At 51.3% G+C, this 15,064-nt stretch overlaps 1 pseudogene; it reads left to right on the top strand.

Moving 5' to 3' along the window:
• The first annotated feature begins 13,310 nt into the window (after positions 1–13,310).
• On the top strand, positions 13,311–13,876 carry LOC116893508 (annotated as a pseudogene).
• The last annotated feature ends 1,188 nt before the right edge of the window (positions 13,877–15,064 follow it).

Raw genomic sequence — 15,064 nt, 5'->3', positions numbered from 1 at the left:
ACTTCCCCAACCCCAGAGCCAGTCTGCAGAGAACTTCTTATAGGTTGGGGTTAGTGATCCTGTCTCCACCATTTGATCTTCCTGAATGGGGGCAACCCAGAACGCTCAGAGTTGCCCGCAAGTGGAAGCCAATAAATCCTATGGGGCCTCGTTTTCCTAATCTACGAAATGGGCACAGTAACTCTTATGTTAGGCCCTATGGGTTACTGAATTCTTAAGAAAATACATAGGGCTCTCCGTTTAGCGCCATCTTCCTTGAGACTCCTGCGCCATGAGAGCGAAGTGGCGGAAGAAGAGAATGCGCAGGCTGAAGCGCAAGAGAAGAAAGATGAGGCAGAGGTCCAAGTAAACCATCTTGTGCACCCATGAAGCCTGTGGGAGCAGAAGTAAGGGATGCTGAAGCCCGGAACGCTGGGACAAGTAGTTGGACTGTATGCTGCTGTCGGTAATAAGTCTCAGTGGACCTGGAACGTCACCTCGCCGAGATCAGCTGGGAAAATGACTACCTTCCTCACAACCAAAACAGTCCCGCTGGCCCTCTGCCCTGGACCTTTGGCATTCTAGACTAGTTCTGTTCTCTCTTGTGGCCAAGTGTAACTCGTGTACAATAAACCCTCTTGCTGTCAGCTGAAGAAACAAACAAATAAACAAACAAACAAAAACCAACATAGGGATAACATCCACGACAAATAGAAAACCAATGATAGAGCATGTGCTTATGGTGAATTGGAACCCAGTTTGGTTCCCAGTACCAACTTGACAGAAAGAAAAGGAACAAGGGCTTGGTGCTGTCATATACAGCACAATATCTCCCTGCCCCTTCCCTCCTCTCTAAGGAACCTCAGGCCACTGTACCTGCTATCCTCCTCTGGTTAATAAGCTGGGTCACAGCCCTCAGATGCTGCATGCATTAGCTGTCCTCTCACAGGGCAAAGGGCTATGGATGGTGTCCCTGGTGATTCCTGACCTTGGGGAAGGTCGGGGCTGTGGCTACTCTTGCTGTTTGTCCTGCTCTGCATGATTGCGTCTCTTGCACAATCCCCTGTTTCCATGCAGGTGACAACCAAGTTCCAGGAAGCCAGATCAACAGCAAGTGACATGTCTCTGCTCACAGAGCTTCCATGAGGGGGCAGAGTCCCCTGGCTACAGCCAGTAGGAGCAGGGTCTGTGGTTGTCAGAGTGCCAGACATCCCCCCAGTCTGCTCAGCATACTGACTGGAATTCTACCAGTAGCAACCGAGCAAGCAGGATGCCGTCTTTTAGGGGTTCCCAGTGGCCACACATAGGAGAATGTGAATATTGAAAAGAATATTGAAGCACTGACATAAAATTCTGTGAATTCCTGGGCCTCAAAGGGAAGAATAACAAGACTGTAGGAGGGGAGACAATGTTTTCAGGTCACCTATCTGTTAAGGGAACCATATCTAAAATGCACAAGGCGCTCAAGAGTGAGGCAACCCGTCAAATCATAGCAGAGGGCATGGAGGCCTTCCTCCAGGGTAAGCCAGCGAGCACAGGAAGGTGCAGGTGCTCAGGGCTCCAGGGAGCTGAATTGAACTTTATTTTCCTTTTGTCCTATAGTTTCCATACATGACTCAATCCAGATGCTAAATCTTAACTGACAAAACTTGATCTGAGAAGTCTTTCAGAACGGAACCTAGCCATAAAAGCATCCGGTGCAGTCGTATCGACACTCTTCTTCAGGAGAATTGATACGCTTTGAAGCAAACATGAGACTTTTAAAGTCACAGCACTTCATGTCAATCCTTACCTTCTGTCCCCTCCTCTCCCTGTCCTCCTCCTCCTCCTCTCCCTGTCCTCCTCCTCTCCCTGTCCTCCTCCTCCTCCTCTCCCTGTCCTCCTCCTCTCCCTGTCCTCCTCCTCCTCCTCTCCCTGTCCTCCTCCTCCTCTCCCTGTCCTCCTCCTCCTCTCCCTGTCCTCCTCCTCCTCCTCTCCCCTGTCCCTCCTCCCTCTCCCTGTCCTCCCCTCCTCCTCTCCCTGTCCTCCTCCTCTCCCTGTCCTCCTCCTCTCCCTCTCCCCTCCTCCTCCTCCTCTCCCTGTCCTCCTCCCTCTCCCTCTCCTCCTCCTCCTCCCCTCCCCTGTCCTCCTCCTCCTCTCCCCTGTCCTCCTCCTCCCTCTCCCTGTCCTCCTCCCTCTCCCTGTCCTCCTCCCCTCCCTCCCTCTCCTCCTCCTCCTCCCTCCCCTGTCCCTCCTCTCCCTCTCCCTCCTCCCTCCTCCTCCCTCTCCCTGTCCCTCCTCCTCCCTCCCCTGTCCTCCCTCCTCCCCTCTCCCCTGTCCTCCTCCTCCCTCTCCCTGTCCTCCTCCTCTCCCTGTCCTCCTCCTCTCCCTCTCCCCTCCTCCTCCTCTCCCTGTCCTCCTCCTCTCCCCTCCCCTCCTCCCTCCTCTCCCTGTCCTCCTCCCCTATTTCCCCCTCCTCCTCCCCCTCTCCCTCCTCCTCCTCTCCCTGTCCTCCTCCTCCTCCCCTTCCTCTTCCTCCTCTTCCTCCTCCTCCTCCTCCTCCTCCTCCTCCTCCTTCTCCTCCTCCTCCTCCTCCTCCTCCTGTCCTCCTCCTCTATTTCTCCCTCCTCCTCTCCCTCTCCCTCCTCCTCCTCCTCTCCCTGTCCTCCTCCTCCTCTCCCTCTCCTCCCCCTCTCCCCCCCCTCTCCTCTCCCTCTCCCTCCTCCTCCTCTCCCGTCCCTCCTCCTCTCCCTGTCCTCCTCCTCTCCCTGTCCTCCTCCTCCTCTCCCCCCCCCCCCCCCCCCCCCCCTCCCCCCCCCCCCCCCCCTCCCCCCCCCCCCCCCTCCTCCCCCTCCTCCCCCCCTTCCTCCCCCTCCTCCCCCTCCTCCTCCCTCCCCCCCTCCCCCTCCTCCCCCCCCTCCTCCCCCTCCCCCTCTCCCTCCTCCTCCTCCTCTCCCTGTCCTCCTCCCCTCATTTCTCCCTCCCTCCCTCCCCTCTCCCTCCTCCTCCTCTCCCCTGTCCCTCCTCCTCCCTCTCCCCTGTCCCTCCTCCTCTCCCTGTCCTCCTCCTCCCTCTCCCCTGTCCTCCCTCCCTCTCCCTGTCCTCCTCCTCTCCCTCCCTCCTCCTCCCTCTCCCTCTCCCCTCCCTCCTCTCCTCCCTCCTCCTCTCCCTCTCCCTCCTCCTCTATTTCCCCCCCCTCCTCTCCCTCCCCCTCCTCCTCTCCCTCTCCCTCCTCCTCTCTCTCCCCACAGGGTTTCACTTCTCACCACATAGCCCAAGCTGGCCTGGAACTCATGATCCCCTGTGCCTGCTTTCCCAGTCCTGGGATCACAGGCCTGCACCGTCACATCCATCCGCTCTCACAGCAGCTCAGCTGCATCAACATGAAACCCACGGACTATTACACAGCTGAAGACCAGCTCTTCAGTCTGGGGACCAGTTTGAGTGTCTAATGCACACAGTGCTGTCTACCACAGTTAAAGCCTGTGCTCATGCTGAGGTATGTGAAGCTGCTCTTACTGACTTGTGTCCCAGCAGTCTTAGTGGCAAAGGCATCCTCATAGCTAACTCGGTCCTAAATGAGCTTTCTCGGGATACCCTGTACTCCTGTTCAGTCTTTCCTGTGTTCGGGGATTTGGTAGGCAAACGTCGCTGCCATTGTCACCTTTGATTTCTTGTATTTGTCAAACAAATACATTGCAGAAATTCTAGAACTAGACTCAGAATAAATCCTTATAAAGCTCTGTAACAGGACCCCAGGTCTTAGCACTTCTGACTCCATGATGGAAGCACCCTTCAGGCCATAGAACTCAGCATACGGATAGCACCACCTGCCAAAATGAACACAAAGACCTAATCCATCAAAGTCCATAGTTCTGGGAACGTGTCTACCTTGCTCTTTGGCTTCTGTAGTTCCGCTTCTGGAAACTGTTCTTGGTAGCTGAGGTATGTCAACCCAGAACATGGTTTTGTGTTTAAAAGCTCACCCCGAGAAAGGCTTGGTGCTACATTGGGATCCCGAACACCCAGTGTTGTTGCTGGTTAATAAAGACTATCTATTGGCTTAAATTCCCAACCCAACGGTCTTCTTGGGCGACTCATATCAAATTCATTAACCAGTACAATGGCCACATTTCCCCCAGAGCTCCCGGCACAGCTGACAGTCAGCACTGGCCCCCAGAGACATTACTCCTTTAGCGTGTATCCTCACTGTGGGGTTTCAGGTAAGTCCAGCGTGTCAACACAGCAGGACACCTCTGTTGGGACAGAATCAGTCTGTCCACCTGTAGCTGATGTGCTGGAAGGTCCCGGTATCTGTGCTCTGTTAGGCTGTCTTCAGCAAGGTTTCTGTCCATGCCAGAGAGCCAGCGTACACCTGGAGTGTGCTGGCCTCAAGTCTCCATTATCCAATTCAGATTTACGTGGCGTAGTTTAGGCACGTTTGGGATGTTGATGCTCCAAGCCATATTCAAGGAACTTACCAAACTCCAGAGGCATAGAGGCTAGGCTCCCTCTCCTGCAGTGCTGTCCCCTTAATCAGAGGCTCCAGCCTCTGCTCTGCAGGGCACCAGGCAGAGCATGCTGGTCTTGGCACAGTCTGGCTTCAGCTCTGTCTTCTGTTCCCAAATGTAGGCACGTTCCACCACACCTGGAATTCTCTAGGAATTTCTTATCACAGTAATTGTATCTTCCTCCCCCTGCTCAGATTTGCCTTGGTTGAAGCCTTTTGCATTGTTCAAGATGGCACCGTGCCCCTTTAGCAGGAAGCCACAGAGCCGCATTCGGTTCTGAGGACTCAGCCTCTGTGGGTCGGTTTTCTAAGGGTAACAAAATCAAGGATGCCTACATTTCCAGCCGGACTCAGTGTGATGTAGGAGGACAGCTGACCTGGCCACCTGGCCCTGTGTCTGGAGGCTGAACCTAGAGGAGCGCAGCACCATCCACAGTGAGCCACATACTTGGGAGCGTGGCGGTCTCACCTGTTCTCCAAAAACAGGTCGAAGTCTGACTGGGTTAGCTGAGCTTACTCAACTTCAAAGGCACTTCCACGTGGAAGGCAGCCCTGATGACCAGAGCGGCTTATCTGCAAGCTAATATTTGCTGTGTGCTCATCAGTTGTCCGAAGGGGAGCCGACAGACGGCAGCCACATTCCAACATCCCACTAGTGAAGAGTGCTGCCCATGCCCTCCCCTGTCCCCTGGACCCCTTAGCTCTGAGAGAGCCTTGTGACTGCATGTCACAGCCCTCCTCCCAAAAGCACCTGGGACAGGATTTCATCCCCACAAAGGCTTAGGGCTGCCGCTTTAGCCTGAGATACCAGCCCAAGCACACACGTTTTCCCCCCACACGACTGATGCCAGGTGCCCATGTTAGGTTTCTCGGGGACTCTGCGGGGACTGAGACAGGAGCAGAAGGCAGGGGAGTCTTTCCTAACACATTAACTTCAGATCAGACCCATATATGGCAGATCCTTGTCTGATTTTTTATCTCCCCCATTCACGTTTAATCCTCCCTCTGCCTATAAGTGTCATCAGACATCAAAGGCTGGTGCCAGGTGGCTTTGCAGCCAACACATAGATAAGGGTTCTTCAGTGCTCACATCCCAACAGAAACAGAGAAGCTGAAGGGGGAGGGGTGCATCCACCCCAGGCTCTGCTGTACACCGGGGATGAGGAATGACGGAAAAGAGACTCATGGGAGGTAGACAGGACAATCAGCACGCTTCTTTGAGGACGTGAGGCTCAAACCTTGAGGAACAGTGCTCAGAGTCATGGGAAGTGGTGTTAAGTAACTGGCAGAGCCATGGGGCCACAGGGACAGGCATCTCACTGCGGGGAGGGACATGCTATGAGGGCTCCATCAGGGATGCAGGACAAGCAAGCACAGAGCAAGCTGGCAGGAGCTCTGGTACCTACAGGACAGCGCTGCTACAAGTCTCTCTTTGGGTCAATCAGCCCCAAAGCTTCAGAAAACACCATGTTCCCTTCAGCAAGTAAAATAATGGTGTATCCTGTTATACACAGTGCTATTACATAAAGGCCATTTTTCTACAGATCTATATTGTACATTATGTAGATTCCTTCCATGGCTCCCTACTCTTTCCCCTTTCTGTTTTTGAGAACTAGCTTCTGGATTTTTCCCAGGTCCCGGATGACTCTGGAAGCACAGTGGTTGTGCTTTTAGACCCGGCCTGACAGTTGACAAAATGCAGCAAGTGCACTTGGGTTTGCATGTGCCCGGCAGGGGTGCCTCTTGACTGGGGTGTGGATATCTTGGCTTCCAGCTGACCAAGTCTCCAAGCAGAGCTTCCTGATGTGAGAAACAGCCTGCGCCCTGGGGAAGCTGCCTACAGGCCTTTCCCTGAGGCCTCAGGAGGTGAGCACATGCTCTGACAAGGAAGCTGGGTCTGTAGCCAGCTCTGCATAGCGAGCATCCCAAGGTGCTGACCTGTGGGCTCCTGGGCTCCTCCACAGTGGAAAAGGGGAGAGGACTCTCCCTGACCTGCCTTCCTGGTAGTAACTTACCATCAGAGACATCTACAATGCCATGCACAGGAACCGGAAAATCACACGGAAAGTCTCTGCTATCTTAGGGATCTGGAATTCCCCCCAAAGACTGGCACACAATAAAGGCTTTTAGTCCTTACTTTGGAGCTCTGGGGAGGCTACGGAGGGTTTAGGAAGTGGGGTGGAGATGGGAGGTTATTGGAGGCATGCTCTGAAAAAGGTTATGAGATTCACAGCCCTTCTTGGAACGTGCTCTGTAGACCAGGCTGGCCTCGAACTCACAGAGATCTTCCTGCCTCTGCTGGGGCTAAAGGCATGTGCCACCACTGCCTGACATTTCCTGTCTTTAATATGTCGGTTTCTGTTATTTTATCATAGTCACGGGATGCTAACACAACTCCCAAACAGGTCAAGTGACAGGTGGGAAAAGGAACACAGGACACGACACTGTTCAACTGGGAATACCAGTGGGCCCTGGGCCCTATTTAGGGGATGAGGACCATGTATGGAGCTGTATGAGAGATTTCTAGGACGTTACAACAAACTCCCACGAGTGGATGGCTTAAATAGACAGACACATTTCTCACAGTCGGGGAGGCTGGAAGTCTACAGTCAAGATGTCAGCTGGAATATTACTTACTTCTCTCATCAACTCATTCATGATACCTAAGAGAAACAAAGAGGGACAGCTTATTTTAGCTCATGGTTCAGCCTGAGGGGCTCGATCACAGAGACAGGAGAATGGAGTGAGATGACTCATGTCACATCAGACTCGGAAAGAGCGAGACAGGCCAGATCCCAGAATAGGTGTCACCAAAGTCCTGCCTCATGTCACCTGCTTTAACCAGACAGCATTGCCAACTGGGAACAAAGCAGGAAGCCGTGAAGGACATTTCAGAGTCAAACCATTAAGAGCAGCAGGGTTGGGTCCTCCAAAGCTCCTTCCTTGTCTTTGCTACTCTACACAGCATAAATTGTATAAACGTATCTGTATAAGCTGTCTCTGTATCCAGACTTCCTCTAAAAACAATCTTTAGATATGTATTTATTTAATATTTATATTTATTTGTATGTGTGTATGTGCACTTGTGCATGCAGGTGTGGGTGCCTTTACTGTTCTGAGAGGCCCGGACTGAAGTGGGCAGTAGCCACATGTGGGGATGTCATCAGCTCACACTGGATAGAGACCACGGTTCTGTCAGAGTACTGAAGCAGATATGACCGCTGAGGCCACGCGGGAACTGAGCGATTCACAGAGTGCAGAGTCCTATAGGCTGAGCCTCAAGTAACACTAGTTCTTTACAGCCACACGGCCCCGGGCCAGATTTCCTGCCTTCTGAAAGTTTTACAAGCTACTTGTAGTCTTTCATTGTTCCTCTTCTGAGAACAGCTGGAGCCGTTCCTGCCCTGTAAACCCTGAACAGAAGATGGACAGCGCATGCGCCACCTGCCACCCTGGGGGCGGGGACTGAACTCTCACCATCCATGCTGTCTACAACAGTGGCCACAGGCCTGAGGTGAATAAACATTGGAATGTGTCTGGGTAGCCATGAAAATAAAATTGGAATCGCATTTAAGAAATTTCGATGTCAACATCCACAGGTGGCACACGGGGACTGTGTGGGCTGCCAAACATGAGCACTGAAGCGCACAGTCGCAGTGGACAGCCTTAGTGAGGACTGGACAAGGCCACAGGTAGACCAGGAGCCTGGACCTTGTCCAGGATGAGAGCCGTTGAGGGCTGGGCAGAATGAAGTGGAATGCTGAGTTGGTTATGGAGTAAGTTTGAGGAGACCCAGGTAAGGCTGCTGGCAACACACACAGGCAGGGGTGGTAGGGCAGAGGCATGACCCAGTGACCCAGGTCAGGAGATACCAGGACACCTTAAAGCAAATCAAGGTGTCTTGACCCACAACAGAGTGCCCCTGCTATTGAGTAAGGGGCCATTCTTGTCACAGACCAAGGGTACCCAAGAAGGGAGGAGGAGACCTGTTCAAGGATGGATTGTGGCTGCCAATCTGAGTGATCTTGACTTAATTGTTTTTTGTTTAAAAAGCAAGCAAACAAACAAAGGGGAGAAGGGTATCTCAGGACTGACAGACACTACTGTGTCTTGGTGGTTGAGTTCCAAAAAGGCTAGCAGAAACCAAAATTTTTCAATCTCTCCAAAAAAAAAAAAAAAAAAAAAAAAATTGTGTTCAGGGACTGGAGAGATGGCTCAGCGGTTAAGAGCACCGGCTGCTCTTCCAGAGGTCCTGGGTTCAATTCCCAGCAACCACATGGCAGCTCACACTTGCCTGTAATTCCAGTTCCAGGTGAGCCAACGCCCTCACAAATGACCAGCCCTTGGTGGGTGTTGAGACCAAGGGAGGGGAGATGGCTCAGCAGTCAAGCCTGGGGACCTGCTGTGATCCCAGGAACCCACGTGAAAATCTGTATGTGGTAGCACCTATTTGAAATCCTGGCCTGCCTGCCAAGGTGAAAGGTGGAGACAGGAGAAGCTGCCAGAGTCACATAAGCTGAATTGCAGCAGAAACAAGATAGATCCTGCCTCAAAAACAAGGCTGAAGAAGGAGAACTGGCTGACCTTGTGCGCGTGCACACACACACACACACACACACACACACACACACACACACACACGCTCCTTTGGTTTAAAATCAAACATATTTATTACAGGGCTTGGAAAATGCCTCTAATCCAGTTCTCAGGAGGCTGCGGCAGAAGTTCAAGGCTAGCCCGTGTTACTCGGTGAAGGAGATCCTGTTTCAACAAAAAACAAGAAACAGAATAAAACACCTCTCCTCTCACGCTTCCCTGAAGTCCTTATACAGCAGCTTGCCTGTTAAAGAAGGCATCTAAACCGTCTCACTCAAGGCACAAGCAGTGTTAATGCCTTGGGTTCCAACGATGCCACCACCACACATTGATCATCTCAACGTTTTTCACCTGCGCAGGTCTATCAAGCGATCTATGATTCTCAGCTTCCCCCAGTACGGACCATCAGAGTACAAAGTCCATGTTCTGTTCAGATCTCAGGGCCAGCAGTAGCCTGTCCAGGCTGTAGAAGGAACCAGAAGCAAACGCTGGCTGGCAGTGTCCCTGGGGGCTCTGTCTGGCACAATGCCCTTCTTCCAAGAGAGCTATTAAAGGCTCCGGAAGGCTATATAAATACCAGCCGGTCTGAGCAGGCAAGCGCTGCTCTGTGGACGTGGACTTAGCGCCCTCAAGTGGCAGATTTAAATTGCAAACACACAGAGGCATGGTCAAGTTCCAGAAAGAGATCCACCAGACAAAGTCCAAGAAGGTCACTTTATGCGCCTGAAAACATCAAAGTCCCACTTAGAACTTGTGTAGCTAATGGTCAGGGACAGGAGGTCAATGGGAGACACCCACTCCATGTCTCTCATGTACACATGTGGGCTCTGGTGCCCAGATTGAATTCCAATCACCATTCCCACAACCGGGAAGTTTCCAGGTTCCTCCTACTGAAATAATGACAAAGGGAGGGAGGGAGGGAAGGTGAGATGGATGGACGGACAGATGGACAGACAGGCACAGACAGAGAGCCAGACAGAGAGCCAGACAGACAAGGACACACACACACACACACACACACACACACACACACACACACACGGTGGAGTTATAGCTGTACCATTATAGATCTTGTTGGATGCCTCTGTATTCTAGAATTTAGGACATCCAGGATTTTATGAAGTTAAACAGCACAGGTACAAGCATCGTGTACTGTGTTGTCTGAGGTGGAACCCTATACTCCTGTGAGTAAAACTCCTGTGAGTTTCTGTAGGAAACATGAACATGTGGGTTCCTACGATGACCAAGGACAAAGACCACCAGCTACCTTGTCACTCGGTCAATCTTGCTGCTGTAATGTAAATTGTATTGGTAAACTATCATAAGCTATTGAAAGTTGTTGAAAGTGGACTTTTGTCCCTATAACCAACCCCTCCTGTCCCGAGCCAGGCTGCCTGGGAGAGGGAAAACCGGCAAGCAGCAAAGAGCATGGGAGACACTGAGTCCTTGAGACCATTTAGGACACAGGCTTTTTCCTGCAGGGTTTACCATGCTATAAAATGCCTACATCAGATGACTGTGCGGAGTGTAGGAAGATACAAAGAGAAAACAATGGGAAGGACACCATCTGAAGGCCAGCTGAGGAAATGCAACAGCTTGGATTCATAGATGTACAGGATCACTAGTCCAGCAGTTCAGAAAACCGCACACAGCCCGTGACTCATTCGGGTGTTAAATTAGTACAGACCACCCATGTTAAGAGAAATGTGTGCTAAATGAGAGAGCAGCAAGAGCCCAGAAAGTCAAGGTTTTCTCAGTGGAGGAGGCATGTGGAAAGGAAGAGAAACTGGGCAAAGCACAGACATGTCTTTGAACCTTGGCAGCCATGTCCCTATTGTACCTCTGGGATGTAAAGAGGTTTTAGAACCCTTCTAACTTTCTGTGAGTTCCCTGACTTGAGCTGGGATCTTGAGCCCTTTGTTGACAGTGGGTTAGTAGGACCTGGGGCTGCATATTTTAGCCAGACTGGTGGTCTGCCGGCCACTGTCGAGGCTGGGGTGTTGGCTGCAGAAGCAGGCTCACTCTGGTTCCTTTTTCATCAGGTTTTCAAGTCAATAAACTCTCGAAGAGCAATGGCAGCATCGTTTTCCTCTCTGAGTCCAGCCCCGGATACATAAGTACACGTTAATTGACCAAACTCTGAAAGGCAAGACCTATTGTTCTTTTTGCTATTTGTTTGAGCCTGGGTATAGTGAGAACTTTGGTTTCCTTAAAAAACCTAATTGCGCTATGTGAATATATTTTTGTTTTAATTCCTGGTGTGGGGCTGCTTCAGTTTGTCCACAGACGCTGACTATGATTGTCTTGTGCTCTGGGAGGAGTGTGATTTTTGCCACCTGCAGATAGCTGACATTTTGAATTCTGGGGACTCTTCAGAGGGTATAAGAGCCAGAGCCCCGAGAGGGCCTGGGGTAAGCCCTGAGGCAGCTTCTGCTCCCCCTGTTCCTGCCCCCTGCTGTTGGAGTTTGTCAAGGGGTCATGAGCAGAGAGAAGGGTGTGGGCAAGTGGACTGTGCCACCAGGCAGAGGAACTGGTATGGCTGAAACAGGTTCAAAAACCCCAGGAAATCTCATAGTTGAGAACAGCAGGCACTAGAACCAGCTCCCAGGGGACCTGGGACATGTGCTGCCTGTCCTGGAACATACAGCCATGACACACCACTGGGACGACCATGACAATCATGTTGCACAAAAACCTAGAGCTCTCCATGCTAATGAGGTATCTAGAGAGCCCCAAGTGTTCAGGCAATGAGCCTCCCTTCCCGAGCAGCCCTTCCCATAAAAGGTACTTAGTCCCTGGGTCACATACATAGCATTCATATCCCACATAAAAATAAAGCAGTTCAGACAAGCAAGGACCATCTCCTTCATCGAGGATTGCCTGGGGTAGGTCAGGGACAGTTCGTTGTAAAGAACTGCACCCAAATCTCCCAGAGAAGGCTTCTCTCTTTCAGCCCCTCAGTATTCTCAGAACTCACTCCAAACCAAACTGGAACTGGATACTGCCCTGTCCGGGAATCAGCCACCCATTTCCTGCCTGGCAGGAAGGGGAAGGGCAGAGCCTCAGACCACGGTTCTCAACTCCTCTGGTTCCCAGCAGCATCTGGAGATTGAGAACCACAGCATCCTTCCCAGCCCCCGCTGTTTCTCACTGGGGGAAACACTGGCTGGGACCCCCTACCTTGGACTGCATTCTGCCTTCCCTGAGCAGCGTGCCAGCTTTGCGCCAGCATTGCCAGTGGTGAGGCGGGCAGGCAGCCCCACAGGAGAGAAGTGGGAGATATCCTGATGATGATGATTGGACCATCCCTGAGGAACTCAATGCCCCTAACCAGCAGGACGTAGTCTAAAGAGGTCTATGCCCCCTCTCTCCTCTAACCTTCTTTCTCTCCTACCTAGTGTCCAGGGGTTGGAAGGGATTAAGGTGGACCGATAATAGAACTCAATAAAATAGCTAAAGAAATAAATATGCTAACACCTGGACCCCAAGCTGGCTTTGAATTCACTACATTCAAGGCCAAAGGATGATGTTAAACTCCAAATCCTCCTGCCTCCACGCTCTGAGTGCTGGGATTATAAACACATGGCCCTGTGCTTGTTTGGGCTTATGTAGTGCTAGAGGTTGAACCCAGGACCTAGTGCCTTCTAGGCCAACACTCTATCAACTGAGCTACACCCCTGCCGGATTCTGTCATCCTTAATCAGGTCAAATGAAGTTACCCTGACACAAACTGACAGTTGCCATTTCTCTGGGAACCTGTAGCTGCAGAGAGGCTACACACGGACATTTTAATTCTTCTGCGTAATGCTGGTCACGTTTCTATAAGCTGATGACATGTATAAAAATCACGGATCTGGGGAATTAATTTTCCTTTTGCTTTTTAAGCAAGTCACATCCCACACCTGGTAGTTTGTTTAAGGGTTTGAAATATCAATCAATAAAGGTTACTTTGTTGCTTTAGCAAATGAGTCTCATGCAGGCTTCAACTGGACAGTCCCTGAGGGCATCAGCCACAAGACACAGCATGGCTCAGAAAGGAAAAGGAAAAGGAAAAGGAAGCACTTTGTCATTAAGGCACAGAGTGCTTCCTGCTAGCTTTTCAGGAACAGGATTTGGGGAAGGCATTTCCTCTTAGAGTGGGGTTTGAGGTATGAAAACAGATCTCCCAGGAAACCGTAAAGGCCACAGGTGAGCACGGAAATTACCGTGGTGTCTTTTCTTTCATTGCGGGTCTGCAGCCCTGGGTATGCTCAGGCTACAGAGGAGGCTTGCTTCTAGTGTCCTCTGCTGTGCTAAAACGAAGATCTGGTTGGACCCCAATGAGACCAAGGAAATTCCCAATGCCAACTTCCGTCAGCAGATCAGGAAGCTGATCAAAGATGGGCTGATCATTCGGAAGCCTGTGATTGGCCATTCACAGGCTCGCTGCCAGAAAAACACCTTGACTGGATGGAAGGGCGGGCATATAGGCATAGGGAAGCGGAAGGGTACCGCAATGCTCGGATACCCGAGAAGGTGACCTGGATGAGGAGGATGAGGAGGATGAGGATCCTGCGCCGGCTTCTCAGGAGATACCGGGAATCTAAGGAGATTGATTGACCGCCATATGTATCTCAGCCTATACCTGAAGGTCAAAGGGAATGTATTCAAAAACAAGCAGATTCTCATGGAGCAGACCCACAAACTGAAGGCAAACGAGGCCCACAGAAGCGACTGGCTGACCAGGCTGAGGCTCGCAGGTCTAAGACCAAGGAAGCACGAAAGCATCAGGAGGAGCGCCTCCAGGCCAAGAAGGAAGAGACCAAGACATAAAACTTCCCTCATGTTTGTGCATAGTAGCCTGGCTATGGCTTCACGTGGATCAGTCACTAAAATAAAACAAGCTTTTAAAAATGCCCACAGGGGGCTGGAGAGATAACTCAGCGGTTAAGAGCAGTGACGCCTCTTCTAGAGGTCCTGAGTTCAATTCCCCCACAACCACATGGTGGCTCACAACCATCTGTAATGGGATCCAGTGCTCTTTTCTGGTGTGTGTGAAGATAGCAACAGTGGACTCACATCCATAAAATAAATAAATCTTTAAAAGAAAATGCTTGCAGAGGGGACAAGAAGCAGAGAGAAAGACCTCAAGTGGGAGCACCAGCCAAGCCTCAACCTCGCAGGCGGTTTCTGCGAGTGCCTGTAAGTTTCCGACTCGATGATGTCACCTGTTTCCTCTCTGTCTCTGTCCTCTGGTTAACTGTGTTGGGTGTCATTAGCACCCACGTTGATGATGTCTTTCCATCTGTCTGTTGCTTCTCTCAGTTAACTGTTGAGAGGCAGAGAAGACACACATGCGACGGTTGATGAGGTACATTCTCAGCCTGAGTCACGGCCATCTGGGCGATGTTGAGGAGAGGGTACTCCTGTGCATTGAAGGGGCAGCTGCAGGAAGACGTCACAGAGCAGCTCAAATCTCCAAACTGCTCCTTGGCCTGACTCCAGGTCCCAGTAGACCTCCGAAGCTTTTCCCATCATCCTCTTGGATGCCCTGCCCTATAGTCCTGTGGGAGCTAATTCTCCACCATCTCATGAGTTGGTGTGACTGTGATCACATGACTGAGTCATTTTTGCAAACCTGAGACAATAAAGTTCATGGAAAAGGGAAGCTGAGATGAATTGCCTTTCGGGAGGTTTCTTTTATTGGGGGAGTTTTAGGCTCATGCCACAGGAGGCTGTGACGTTGAAGACTGTTAGGAGAAACAGACACTGTGAATAGTGTGAAGGCGGTCCTCAAGTCAGAGAGCCCTCAAATCCCTTTAGTTCTGGGTTATCAAGGAGAATTACAGGTTCAGATCCTAAAGGGCATTAGGAGACCCATCACCATCAGGGAACAAAGCAGGTCGCCTGCTTTTAAAGAATGTTCTGTTGCAGAAGATACGATCTGTACCACAAGACCAAGCCTACATGCTTGCTGTCAGGAAGCCACTAGTAAGGGCTGATATGACTCTGGACTGACTC

The sequence above is a fragment of the Rattus rattus genome, chromosome 2 (assembly GCF_011064425.1).
Source record: "Rattus rattus isolate New Zealand chromosome 2, Rrattus_CSIRO_v1, whole genome shotgun sequence".
NCBI lineage: Eukaryota > Metazoa > Chordata > Mammalia > Rodentia > Muridae > Rattus > Rattus rattus.
This window is presented reverse-complemented; position numbering and strand designations above follow the sequence as displayed.